This window comes from Salvelinus alpinus, chromosome 9 (assembly GCF_045679555.1).
Source record: "Salvelinus alpinus chromosome 9, SLU_Salpinus.1, whole genome shotgun sequence".
NCBI lineage: Eukaryota > Metazoa > Chordata > Actinopteri > Salmoniformes > Salmonidae > Salvelinus > Salvelinus alpinus.
This window is the reverse complement of record NC_092094.1, coordinates 30751110-30763140: the sequence shown is the minus strand read 5'-3', so window position 1 is coordinate 30763140 and position 12031 is coordinate 30751110.

Genomic DNA, 12031 nt, shown 5'->3' with positions numbered 1-12031 from the left:
AAAAAACTGACAGCTGTGCCATATAAGTTGCAAAATAGTTGGGAAGAGATTTTCGATGTACCCATTCCATGGCACATGGTTTATGAATTGATACACAAAACAACGCCGGATTCAAAACTTCGAATTTTTCAACTTAAATTACTATACAAAATTCTTGCAACCAATAGAATGTTATGTATTTGGGGGATACAATCTTCCCAGCTCTTCAGATTTTTCTGTGAGGAGGCAGTGTCATTAGATCATTTATTTTCGTATTGTCCATATGTAGCTCGTTTTTGGTCACAGGTCCAGGAATGGCTGAAGAATTGCAACATTTGCCTAGAACTAACACTGCAGATAGCAATACTGGGTGAGTTGAAAAGCTATAGTCAATCAATCAATAATATAATTATTTTAGCAAAATATATTTAAAAAATATATTTTTAATTTACAATCTGTAGAAGCTATGAGAATAGAAAGGTTCAGTACTTTTGAGAAGCATCACAGCACAGTTGAAAATATATGGCAAATAGAAATCCAAAATGGATGGTGTTGAATGGAGCTGAAGGGTGGGACTAATAACAAGATAACCAATGTAAAACATACGGGGTCTGTAAAATGTATATAGGTTCAGAAATGTTGTGAAATAGCAGTTACAAATAGAAATCAAACTGGATGGACATCAGAAATGGAGGAAGGAATAAAAACAAACAAAATATAACTATTGTAAAATAGATTGTGTCTGTAAAATGTGTATATAAGATGTATAAACTGAAGGTAGAAGCCTAAGTGTTATTGCTTATTAGTTTACTCCAATTGGGGGAAGGGTGGTAGGGTTTGTGGGGAATAATAAAGGTAAATTCAACAAAAAAAGTATCTATATAGGTATGTGTATGTATATATGTGTATATGTATGCATATGTGTATGTATATGGATATATACACTGCTCAAAAAAATTAAGGGAACACTTAAACAACACAATGTAACTCCAAGTCAATCACACTTCTGTGAAATCAAACTGTCCACTTAGGAAGCAACACTGATTGACAATAAATTTCACATGCTGTTGTGCAAATGGAATAGACAAAAGGTGGAAATTATAGGCAATTAACAAGACACCCCCAATAAAGGAGTGGTTCTGCAGGTGGTGACCACAGACCACTTCTCAGTTCCTATGCTCCCTGGCTGATGTTTTGGTCACTTTTGAATGCTGGCGGTGCTTTCACTCTAGTGGTAGCATGAGACGGAGTCTACAACCCACACAAGTGGCTCAGGTAGTGCAGCTCATCCAGGATGGCACATCAATGCGAGCTGTGGCAAGAAGGTTTGCTGTGTCTGTCAGCGTAGTGTCCAGAGCATGGATGCGCTACCAGGAGACAGGCCAGTACATCAGGAGACGTGGAGGAGGCCGTAGGAGGGCAACAACCCAGCAGCAGGACCGCTACCTCCGCCTTTGTGCAAGGAGGAGCACTGCCAGAGCCCTGCAAAATGACCTCCAGCAGGCCACAAATGTGCATGTGTCTGCTCAAACGGTCAGAAACAGACTCCATGAGGGTGGTATGAGGGCCCGACGTCCACAGGTGGGTGTTGTGCTTACAGCCCAACACCGTGCAGGACGTTTGGCATTTGCCAGAGAACACCAAGATTGGCAAATTCGCCACTGGCGCCCTGTGCTCTTCACAGATGAAAGCAGGTTCACACTGAGCACATGTGACAGACGTGACAGAGTCTGGAGACGCCGTGGAGAACGTTCGGCTGCCTGCAACATCCTCCAGCATGACCGGTTTGGCTGTGGGTCAGTCATGGTGTGGGGTGGCATTTCTTTGTGGGGCCGCACAGCCCTCCATGTGCTCGCCAGAGGTAGCCTGACTGCCATTAGGTACCGAGATGAGATCCTCAGACCCCTTGTGAGACCATATGCTGACACATGCACATTTGTGGCCTGCTGGAGGTCATTTACTTATTTTCCACCATAATTTGCAAATAAATTCATTAAACATCCTACAATGGGATTTTCTGGATTTTTTTCCCTCATTTTGTCTGTCATAGTTGAAGTGTACCTATGATGAAAATTACAGGCCTCTCTCATCTTTTTAAGTGGGAGAACTTGCACAATTGGTGGCTGACTAAATACGTTTTTTGCCCCACTGTACATGTCAGTACATACACACAATAGAATATATCTGTGAAGGTCCCTGTGTGGTTCATGGACACAGGTCATAGCTCACACACGGAGAGAGAGGGCTATGTAAACCCATACATCCAATTTAGGAACAGATGGAGTATAGCAAGGGTTGGAGTTTCTGACTGTGTTCCCGGGCAGAGGAAGTATTGTATAAAGGTACGAATTAACATTAAAACGGTAAAGTCCCAGGATTTCGGGTTATGGTATGTTGGCTTCGACCAGGTTTCAACTGATACTATGGTACCATTCCAGGTAGCAGAGGTTAGAGCTGGTAAGGAGACTATGGTCGGCCAGAGTTCAATTCATCTCCCTAACACCACGGACATTCCTAGTATAAACATCCAGGGTAAAGGACCTGTACGAATAGTTCAGACAGTTACCTTAAAGAAGTGATAGAGGTGGAGACTGGGTTTGGGGATTCCAACTTTGGTTAAAAGGTATTCAATATACAGCCAGATCAGTAGCGAAAGAAGAATGTTAATGTCTGTGCTACTGCCAAACCACAGCTGACCACCATCTCCTTTCCATTTGATGGAATTGATATACTCAGGGGAATGGCCTGTATGATAAAGCTGTTCATGAAGGCAGGGAAGCCAGACAATGACAGTTGCTTTGATCTGCATAATCTTTATCCCCATGTGCCCATTACCTCCATTCCTCCTTTCACAGTTACAGAAGGACACTATTATTATAGGGCCTGGCACATTACAAACGGATGGGATGAAGGGGAAGTAAGACCTGACTGGATGGTTGACTTCCGGGGATTTCAGTAAGATAAAAAGGCCCAGAGCGGATGTCTGGTTGTTATGTGGAGGGATGAGGCTGTGGCCTGACCTGCCTACCAATTGGACCGAACTCTATTGATCTTTTGACAATAGTATTTACATAGGATAGTATTGGATATGTTATTGGCTGAAAAGGGTGGCGTGTGCGTCTTATTCGGAGCAGAATGTTGCACATTTATTCCTGATAACACAGCTCCAGACGGATCAGTGACCAAGACCCTGACTGGTTTAACCACCTTAACTCACGAATTAGCAGAAAATTATTGGGTAGATACTTCCCTGACTAATTGGTTTGACAGTATGTTTGGAAAATGGAAAATTGTCATAATCACTGTGTTGTGGGCCAATTTCACCTGTATGAGTGTTTTGATTCTGTGTGAATGCTGTTTGATTCCGGGTGTGAAAGGTCTCATTTCCAGGACTCTGGAGAAATCAAGGACAATATTGATGATAAAGATACGGACCGATTCCAAGTTCTGACCAGTGGGAGGATGAATACTGGTTCCCAGATCGAGGATGGATCCGACTACTTTGAGACATTATAAATATTAGGTCCCATCTTGTGTTGATACTTTTTATGTTAGACTGTTTCTTTGATGAATATTATAGTTATGATTCTGATATAGGCCTGGAACAGCCATTATAAATACATATATTGATGTAGTGTAAGATGTTGTGGTTGATTTAGGTAGTATTTGGAAAACAAGAAATATTTCTAATAAAAATAGAATTGTGCTTTTTAATATTTCTAATAAAACTAGAAGTACGATTAAATTTTTATGAATAAATGACTAAAATATGTATACATTTGACTTAGATGTTACTGTATGAATGAAACTTATTATAATCATAATGCTGAGTGTAATATGTTCCTTGTTAGAAAGAATGGGTTTATCTTCAGACAGGCTTGAATGATGTATCTACCCAGGGAGGGGAAAGACCTTGGGTTGGTTGCAGATAGTTTAACAGGTGGCAGACAGTAATGAGAACGCTAACTATACTGCCATTGTATAAGAGAGGAGGATGGACATTAAAACCTATGACATCATCTTTATTATATAACCTGATGTAAAATGTATTATGATCAGTACTCTCGAGAATAAACGCTATTGATTGATTGATTTTGAGACTGATTTCTGTCCATTTTATGCTGATAAGTATCTTACAAATTCTTATGTATGGACAGAGTGTTTTAATTGAATTGGTTGATAAACATAAAGGAATTAAAATTCCTTTAACAGTGAGTCACGTATGTGGGGACTGCTTCAAGACTGCTTGGAAAAGCATTCCTCATGAAGCTGGTTGAGTGAATGCCAAGAGTGTGTAAAGCTGTCATCAAGGCAAGGGTGGCAACTTTGTAGAATCTCAAATATAAAATAGATTTTGATTTGTTTAACACTTTTTTGGTTACTACATGATTCCATGTTTGTTTTGATGTCTTCACTATTATTCTACAATGTAGAAAATAGTAAAAATAAAGAAAACCCCTTGAATGAGTAGGTGTGTCAACTTTTGACTGGTACTGTAGTTAAATTGCTAGTTGAACAACATGTAGTTCACTACTCCCCAACTCTGTCTACATTTACTGTACATCTGTATACAGGGCATAAGCAACATAAGGTCACTTAGGGACCCCAAAAAGGAACTCAAGTCAGGGTCTCAACTTACTGTTGAAAGTAAGAATAGTAGAATACTCCAGGTGCAATTTCGAATGTGGTTGTGCATCAGAATTGTTTCTCTTTTTATACCAGTCAATCAATTAGCTGACAATTAGCCATGATTGTGGCAAAAAAATGTATGATTCTTTTGTTTAGTCAGCTGACCTCCAGGGGGCCCTCATTGATTTTGTTAGTCATTCTCGCTCAGATACAGTATCATATTAACATGACATAAGTCATGGCAAAATGTGTATAATTTGTGGAAATTAGCTTTAAAACTGCAAAAATGTCTCCTACAAATGGAAAAATGGGTAGAATTGCAGGAAATTAGCTGTAAACGAAACATTTTTCCTCTCTCCTCAATGGCAAAGTGAGTCGAATTGCATTACTTTTGTTATCAAATTGCCACTATTTCTCTCTGCACCATGACAAAATATATACAACTGAAGAAAAGGAACTTTAATTTAAAGAATGTTATTCACCATCAAGAGGGACACAAATGTTTTGCCGCGAGGTGGGGGGGGGGTCCTCAACCAAATCACGCTTAGGGCCCCCAAAAGGCTAGTGCCTTTATATACTGTAACAGTTTGTCTGCCCTTGTCCACACCAACCCCCTAACCCCTCTTTACACCCAAGTCTTGTTTGTAAATGTGTGTTTGTGTGTGTGTGTGTGGAGGGGCTTGTGACGTACCATATCTGTATCACTGTGTCAGACGGAGACTGAGCAAACAATCTGTACTTTAAAGCTCACATTCATAGATTTTTCAGTCTGAGATGTTTAGCATGACAGCAGTGGAAATGAGTGGAATGATAGCTAAACTAGCCTGATCCAAGACTATCCTGACCACTGTGCTCTCGTGTAGCGAAACAGAATGTAACCTCATGATTTCAGGAGGGTTGTATGAGGCTAGAGAGTCACTACAGTTGAATTAGTTTGACATTATTGTACAGCAGTCAAAAGCAACTGGGTGGCTCAGTAGCATACATAAGTCTATCATCACTGTACACATCTATACGGTCACCCACCATAGGGGGGTCCTTATAATTAGCTAAATACATATCCCTATCATCATGTACGGCATTGAGATTGAGTCTGGCAGTGCAACTTGTTGCTCTGTTGTAGCCATATGTGTATGGATATGGTGATGGATGGGTTACCTCTGTATAATGTAGAGCACTTTTAGAGTTGGAGAAAATGTAATTTTAAAATAACAATACAATCCTTATAAAACAGTAGGCCAGTCCATTACCATTAATGCATTTCAGACTACTGACCCCCAGAGGGCCCCCTCGTTCTTCTGGTCACCCAGTGTGAGACTAGGTTTAGTCTGTGTATGGGCATTGGTACGTGAGGTCACTTTTGTACAGGTTATGTGGAGACTGGCCCACTACATTGGCGATGTCATTTACAAAATAGCCTCCAACACTCTACTCAACAAATTGGATGCAGTCTATCACAGTGCCATCCGTTATGTCACCAAAGCCCCATATACTACCCACCACTGCGACCTGTATGCTCTCGTTGGCTGGCACTCGCTTCATACTCGTCGCCAAACCCACTGGCTCCAGGTCATCTACAAGTCTCTGCTAGGTAAAGCCCCGCCTTATCTCAGCTCACTGGTCACCATAGCAGCACCCACCCGTAGCACGTGGTCCAGCAGGTATATCTCACTGGTCATTCCCAAAGCCAATTCTTTTTTGGCCGCCTCTCCTTCCAGTTCTCTGCTGCCAATGACTGGAACAAACTGCAAACATCTCTGAAGCTGGAGACTCTTACCTCCCTCACTAGCTTTAAGCACCAGCTGTCAGAGCAACTCACAGATCACTGCACCTGTACATAGCTCATCTGTAAATTGCCCATCCAATCTACCTCATCCCCATACTGTATTTATTTATTTATTTATCTTGCTCCTTTGCACCCCAGTATCTCTACTTGCACATTCATCTTCTGCACATCCTACCATTCCAGTGTTTAATTGCTATATTGTAATTACTTCGCCACCCTGGCCTATTAATTGCCTTACCTCTCTTATCCTACCTCATTTGCAAATGCTGTATATAGATTTTCCTACTGTATTATTGATTGTATGTTTGTTTATTCCATGCGTAACTCTGTGTTGTTGTATGTGTCGAACTGCTTTGCTTTATCTTGGCCAGGTCGCAGTTGCAAATGAGAAGTTGTTCTCAACTAGCCTACCTGGTTAAATATTTTGAAATAAATATTTTAAAAACATGCACATACACAGCCAACATCTCAGATGGTGACCCTGTGGCCCCATAATAAATCAGTTGTTGACCTCTGACCCTGACAGTAACCTGATCCCCAGTGGTCAAACCCAGATCTCATCAGCATGTCTGTTTAACAGGGATATAACCAAAGGAGGTTGGTGGCACCTTAATTGGGGAGGACGGGCTCGTGGTGATGGCTGGAGCAGATTGGATGGAAGGGCATCAAATACATCAAACACATGGGTCCCCAGATCTTCAAAAAGTTCTACAGCTGCACATCGAGAGCATCCTGACTGGTTGCATCACCGCCTGGTATGGCATTCGACCGCAAGGTGCTACAGAGGGTAGTGCGTACAGCCCAGTACATCACTGGGGCCAAGCTTCCTGCCTTCTAGGACCTATATACTAGGCATGTCAGAGGAAGGCCCACAAAATTGTCAAAGACTCGTAACCCAAGTCATAGACTGTTCTAGGTCCAAAAGGCTCTTTAACAGCTTCAACGCCCAAGCCATAAGACTGCTGAACAATTAAATTATTATTTTTTCTCCATTGAACCCCCCCCTCGTCTTTGTTTTTACACTGCTGCTACTGGCTGTTTATTATCTATGCACAGTCACTTTACCCCTACCTACATGTACAAATTACCCCCCACATTGACTCGGTACCGGTACCCCCTGTATATAGCCTCGTTATTGTTATTTTATTGTGTTACTTTTAAAAATATATATATTTTCTACTTTCGTTTATTTCTTAACTCTATTTTCTTAAATCTGCATTGTTGGTTAATAACCTCTAACGAGTCACAAACCCGGATCCGGGATCCCCCCCATCAAAAAAGCTGACTAGCATAGCCTAGCCTAAAGCCACAGGGATATCATATAATAAAATGTTCATGAAATCACAAGTCCAAGACACCAAATGAAAGATACACATCTTGTGAATCCAGCCATCATTTCTGATTTTTAAAATGTTTTACAGGGAAGACACAATATGTATTTCTATTAGCTAACCACCTTAGCAAACGAAACTTTTTTTTCCCACCATTTTTTTCCTGCATAGGTAGCTATCACAAATTCGACCAAATAAAGATATAAATAGTCACTAACCAAGAAACAACTTCATCAGATGACAGTCTGATAACATATTTATTGTATAGCATATGTTTTGTTCGAAAAATGTGCATATTTCAGGTATAAATCATAGTTTTACATTGCAGCCACCATCACAACTCTCACCAAAGCAACTAGAATAACTACAGAGAGCAACGTGAATTACCTAAATACTCATCATAAAACATTTATGAAAAATACACAGCGTACAGCAAATGAAAGACAAAGATCTTGTGAATCCAGCCAATATTTCAGATTCTTTAAGTGTTTTACAGCGAAAACACAATTTAGCATTATATTAGCTTACTACAATAGCCAACCACACAGCAGCATTGATTCAAGCCAACAATAGCGATAACGAATAAACCAGCAAAAGATATTTATTTTTTCACTAACCTTCTCAAACTTCTTCAGGTGACAGTCCTATAACATCATATTACACAATACATATATTGTTTGTTTGAAAATGTGCATATTTAGCGGCACAAATCGTGGTTATACAATGAGAATAGTAGCCAAGCTGCCAACAAAATGTCGGGAGAAATCTTGGGAGAGGCACCTAATCTAATCAATAACTAATCATAAACTTGACTAAAAAATACAGGTTGGACAGCAAATGAAAGATACATTAGTTCTTAATGCAACCGATGTGTTAGATTTTTAAAATTAACGTTACTACGACATACAGCGTGCGTTACAGCGAGACCGTGCCGAAATTAATGGCGGAATTATTGTTTAACATTTTTCAACATAAATACGAATTAACAGCATAAAGACTTCTTACTATTTGTTGAGCTTCCATCAGAATCTTGGGCAAGTTGTCCTTTGTCCATAATAATCGTTGCTCGGCTGTAGAATGTCGTCTTCAACCGTGTAATTAGCAGCATACATTAGCTATGTGGCCCAGACATGCCCAACTCTTCAAAACGCAGCACAAAGAAAATTCCGAAAATCGCAATATACTCATATAAACTGATATAACTCGGTTTAAAATAACTACGTTATGATGTTTCTAACACCTATATCGAATAAAATCAGAGCCGGATATATCTAACGCCGATAACATGAGCTTTTCAGAATGCCATCCTGAGGTCTGCTTTGCGCCCTGACGAACGTTGAAAAGGGTGCACCCCTCGTTCCAAGACCATTTATACGGCCTCAGATCTACCTAGCAACACCATTCAAATCCTCACTGCTTACTGACATCTAGGGGAAATCGTATGCAGTGCATGTCGACCAATAGAATAATTGCAAATTAATTAACTGACCCTGGAACAGAGTGCCTGATTTCAGATTTCTCACTTCCTGACAGGAAGTTTGCTCCAACTTGAGTTCTGTTTTACTCACAGATATAATTCAAACGGTTTTAGAAACTAGAGAGTGTTTTCTATCCAATAGTAATAATAATCTGCATATTGTACGAGCAAGAATTGAGTATGAGGCAGTTTAATTTGGGAACGTTTTTTTACAAAGTGAAAACAGCACCCCATATTGACAAGAAGTTTTAAGGGCTTGTAAGTAAGCATTTCACGGTTGTATTCTGTTGTTTTCAGCTCCGTTTTAGCTATCTCCCCTCAGCAGCCTCCACTGGATGTAACACTTCCTCCTTTTTGAGACCCTGGTGTGTGTGAGTGTGTGTGTGTCAGTGGAGGCTGCTGAGGGGAGGACAGCTCATAATATTGGCTGGAACGGAGCGAATGGAATGGCATCAAACACATGGAAACCATGTTTGATGTAATTGATACCATTCCATGGATTCCGCTCCAGCCATTACCACGAGCCCGTCCTCCCCAATTGAGGTGCCACCAACCTCTTGTGCTGTGTGTGTGTGACTGCATGCCAGGTCTGTCTGTCTGTCTGTCTGTCTGGGATATAACACTTCCTATTCTCTGAGAGGCTGGCGAAGTGAAGACCAGGTGTACAGACCAGGAGGCCTTGAAATCTTTAAATGCTAGTGGCCTTTTTAGATGTTTAAGTGATGGTGTGTGTGAGAACGGCCGACATATTAACTCTTGGGATTTGTGAGGGCTGCTGTGTGTTTACTAAGGAACCAGTAGGTAGTTATGTGTGTGTGTGTGTGTGGGGGGGTGGGGGGGTTGCCCATTACCCGTTACCCGTTACTATGATGTGTGATTTACTGTGAAGGTGTAATGTAGACCACACAAGTCCCTAACACAGGATGGCTGTCAGTCCCGTCCCCCCCACCACCATAAACATTAAAGGTTCCTTGTCAACCGAGGATGCTTTTACATCCACCCTACCACCCCCCTCCACGGCAACCAGAGAAAGTCCTAACCATACCACCCCTTCCCCGTGGGCCTAGAAGCAAAGAAAGTTTAAAAAAAATATGAAAATAGGTATGTACAGTGTGTTTGGAAAAAATTCAGACCTCTGGATTTTTGTCAACATTTTGTTACATTACAGCCTGGATTAAATAAAAAAAGAGATGTTTGATCAGGTTTAAGTCTGGCTGGGCCACTCAAGGATATTCAGAGACTTCTGCGTTGTTTTGGCTGTGTGCGTTGTTTTGGCTGTGTGCTTAGGGTCGTTGTCCTGTTGGAATGTGAACCTTCGCCCCAGTCTGAGGTCCCGAGAGCTCTGGAGCAGGTTTTCATCAAGGATCGCTCTGTACTTTGCTCTGTTCATCTTTGCCTCGATCCTGACTAATCTCCTAGTCCCTGCCACTGAAAAACATCCCCACAGCATGATTCTGCCACCACCATGCTTCACCGTAGGGATGGTGCCAGATTTCCTCCAGACGTGACGCTTGGCATTCAGGCCAAAGAGTTCAATCTTGGTTTCATCAGACCAGAGAATCTTGTTTCTCATGGTCTGAGAGTCTTTAGGTGCCTTTTGGTAAATTCCAAGCTGGCTGTCATGTGCCTTTTACTGAGGAGTGGCTTCCGTCTGGCCACTCTACCATAAAGGCATGATTGGTGAAGTGCTGCGGAGATGGTTGTCCTTCTGGAAGGTTCTCCCATCTCCACAGAGAAACTCTGGAGCTCTGTCAGAGTGACCATCGGGATCTTGATAACCTCCCTGACCAATGCCCTTCTCCCCGGATTGCTCAGTTTGGCCGGGTGGTCAGCTCTCAGAAGAGTCTTGATGATTCCAAACTTCTTCCATTTAAGAATGATGGAGGCCACTGTGTTCTTGGGGACCTTCAATGCTGCAGACATTTTTTGGTACCCTTCCCCAGATCTGTGCCTCGACACAATCCTGTCTCGGAGCTCTACGGACAATTCCTTTGACCTCATGTCTTGGCTTTTGCTCAGACATGCACTGTCAACTGTGGGACCTTATATAGACAGGTGTGTGCCTTTCCGAATCATGTGCCTTTTCAATTGAATTTTCCACAGGTGGACTCCAATCAAGTTGTAGAAACATCTCAAGGATGATCAATGGAAACAGGATGCACCTGAGCTCTATTTCAAGTCTCATAGGAAAGGGTCTGAATACTTATGTAAATAAGGTATTTCTGTTTTTTATTTGTAATACATTTGCAAAAATTTCTAAAAACCTGTTTGCCCTTCATCATCATGGGGTATTATGTGTAGATATACAGTGCCTTCAGAAAGTATTCACACCCCTTGACTTTTTCCACATACATTTAAAATTTATTAAACTGAGGTTTTGTGTCTTTAGTCTTCACACAATACCCCATAATTTCAAAGTGGAATTATGTTTTTAGACATTTTTACAAATGAGTTCAAAATGAATAGCTGAAATGTCTTGAGTCAAGTATTCAACCCCTTTGTTGTGGCAAGCATAAATAATTTCAGGAGTAAAAATGTGCTTAACAAGTCACGTAATCATTTGCATCGACTCTGTGTGCAATATGGTGTTTAACATGTACCCCACACATACAATTAACTGTATGGTCCCTCAGTCGAGTAGTGAATTTCAGACACAGATTCAATCAGAAAGACGAGAGGTTTTCCAATGCCTCGCAACGAAGGGCACCTATTGGTAAATTGGTTAAAAAAAAGGCAGGAAGGCTGTACAGAATAAAAAATATTCCAAAACATGCATCTTGTTTGCAATAATGCATTAAAGTAATACTGTAGAAAATGTGTCAAAGCAAG